This window comes from Cricetulus griseus, chromosome 7 (assembly GCF_003668045.3).
Source record: "Cricetulus griseus strain 17A/GY chromosome 7, alternate assembly CriGri-PICRH-1.0, whole genome shotgun sequence".
NCBI lineage: Eukaryota > Metazoa > Chordata > Mammalia > Rodentia > Cricetidae > Cricetulus > Cricetulus griseus.
Window position 1 is genome coordinate 128,751,414 of NC_048600.1, and position 2,809 is coordinate 128,754,222.

The window sequence follows — 2,809 nt, forward strand, 5'->3', positions numbered from 1 at the left end:
ATTCTAGGTACTGTAGTCCGCGGCCCGCTCCCTTGCGGGCCGAACCCCAGGAGGTGCCGGGAAGAACTACATTTCCCAGCGTGCCCCGCGGCGGGGCGCTTCTCCCGGCTGGAAGTCCGTTGCTAGGAGCTGTTTCAATGCCACTCTAGTGAGGGGCAGGGAAAGCATCCTCGGAGCGTGTGCAAGCTGGTTCCTCGAGCTCTGAGGACTGAGTGGTGACTGTAACCTTCGTGGTCAATGAAGAGGTCAAAGCTGCGCTATCAGAAAACCCAAAACCATCAACAGAGGCACACAGTGGACGCGCCACGCCCGGAATCCCAGCATCTGTAAAGCCCAGACTGATCCAAAACTGCATTTCCTAGGTCAAAACCGGCTGTGGCAGAAATTTGCAGCCAGCTACATAATAGTATCTCAGAACTACACTTAACGCATTTTCTTGGCTGTACTTATTACAGCTTTTTAAAGAGATAGTGTACAGCGGCTCGGAAGGGATGCACAGGGATTCTGGCAGTCGAGAGCCACAGCTCGGATGGAAAGGTATCCTGGCACTCGGGAGCCAAGGAATACCACAGGTCAGCGTAGCAGCTTGCAGCCCTGCTCCGGGGAAAGGCTTCCCCAGTTTTACAGCTCTGCTCTGGCAGGGGAGGGAAGAGGAGGGCTTCCCCAGAGAAGTTGTTACAGTTAGGCTCGGTCCTCCTGAGTGTAACAAGTCGGCAGGCACAGGGTTTATATGGGGTTTCTTAAGGGTGGAGTTTTTCCAGGGTGGGGATTGGTCAGATTTCAATCCCTGAGCTCAGATTGGCTAGATCTTCTGCCCAGGGGTTGGTTGGTTTTCTGCACAGGTTCAGGGTCCGATTTGGCTCTGGTTTCAGGGCCAAAGTCTGTTTCTTTCACTGGTCCTTTTTAGCCTTTTGGCTCTAATTTTAGGGCCAGGATGTATTTCTTTCACTGGCTCTGATTCCAGAGACAAAGTGTGTTTCTTTGGCACTGGTTTCAGGGCCAGGGTGCATTTCTTTGGTTCTGGTTTCAGGGCCAAATGTGTTTCTTGGCCACTGCTCAAGGTGTGTTTCTTTGGCTGACCCCTTTTCCCTAAACAGGGTCTCACTATGTAGCTCTGTCTGTTCTGGAACTATATAAACCAGGCTGGCCCTGAATTCACAGAGATCCCCATGTGTCTGCCATTCAAGAGGCATGATTAAAGGCCTGGGCCACCACACCCACCCCATTACACATTTAGACGTAAGATTTTATTAAAGCGTTGGCAGGTCATTGGTGTCCAGCCATAATTTGCTAGCTGTGGTCCTGGACAACAACCTCCTGTCCCGTTTCTACAGGGCTAGGTAGTAACACGTGCTGAAGGCTATTGTCAGGAACTAAAGATTACAAGTCATTTAGATAAACCCATAGCAACTGAAAATGAAATGTCTGTCAACCAGTAGCAAGCAGTCTTTCAAAAGACATTTAAAATTATTGTGTGTAAGTGTGGGTTTTTGCACGAGTGACGGGTGTGGGCATTGGATTCTCTGGAGCTGGAGTCATAGGCAGTTATGAGCTGTAAGTTATGGGTGCTGGGAAGGTAGGGTTTCCATTGCTGTGAAGAGACACCATGACCATGGCAACTCTTATAAAAGAAAAATATTTAATTGGGGTGACTTACATCTTCAGAGATTTAGTCCATTATCATCATGGTGGGACTTGGTGGTGTGCAGGCAGACATGGTGCTGGAGAACTGGCCCCTTGATTGCCCTACATCTTGACTTGCAGGTAACAGGAAGTGGTCTGTCTCACTGGGTGTGACTTGAGCATAGGAGACCTCAAAGCCTGCCTCCACAGTGACACACTTCCTCCAACAGACCATGCCTACTCCAGCAAAGCCACATCTCCTAATAGTGCCAATTCCTTTGGTGTCCATTTTCTTGAAATCACCACAAGCAGTATGTGCTCTTAATCACTGAGCTGATGATTGAAGTCTCTTTATTCAAGAAAATACCAGGGGCAAAACACAGGCCAGAGCGAGGTCACAGAACCCAGCAAGCGCGGCCAGAAAAGGGGGCTCGGGTCTCCACGAGCCGTCTTTAAGAAGCTTCCCTTACGTCACCTTGGCTTTCCTACACCACGCCCTTATGGGCGAGTCCGGGGTCCACCTGGTACCTGTCCCAGGGCGCGGCTAGGATGTCTCCCTACAATTCCCCTTTTAGTCTAAAAGAGGATTAAAACTTAATAGTGTAAAATATCCCAAACTAACAATCATAAAGGTGAAATACAAGAAGATACAATAATCTGCTATGCACATCCTATGTCTATTCCAGCTAAGTCTTAAAGTCATGTGGAAAAGGTGTCTAACTTGAACACCTTCTTCCAATCCCGACTCTAAACAATAAGAAGGTCATCCTTAACTAGGCGTATACTACCCTAATAAACCATAATGGGGAATGGGGGCGTAGCATCTTCTAGGTTACTTCCTGCTAAAATGGGACGATGATAGTCATGTGGGGGCCCTGTGAAAAAAAATGCTAGTACAGGGAAAGTCTCTAATGAGTTTTGTCTAGTCCATGTTAGATGAGATTTGCTTGACTGAAGATCTACGTTGAAATCCTCAACTTGACTGAAGTCATTACTCGAGGTTTTGGTTGGAGTGTCAGTCGAAATGAAGTGAGCTGAATCCAGTGCAGTCGGGGAGGTGTAGTCCAATTCTTTTTCCAGAGCATGCAGGGATTGCTGTCAGGCTGGTTCTTGTTGGCTATATGGGACTCAAACATAAGTGTCATCAGAGAAATGTTCACTCGTTCATGTATGTGTACTGGGAAAG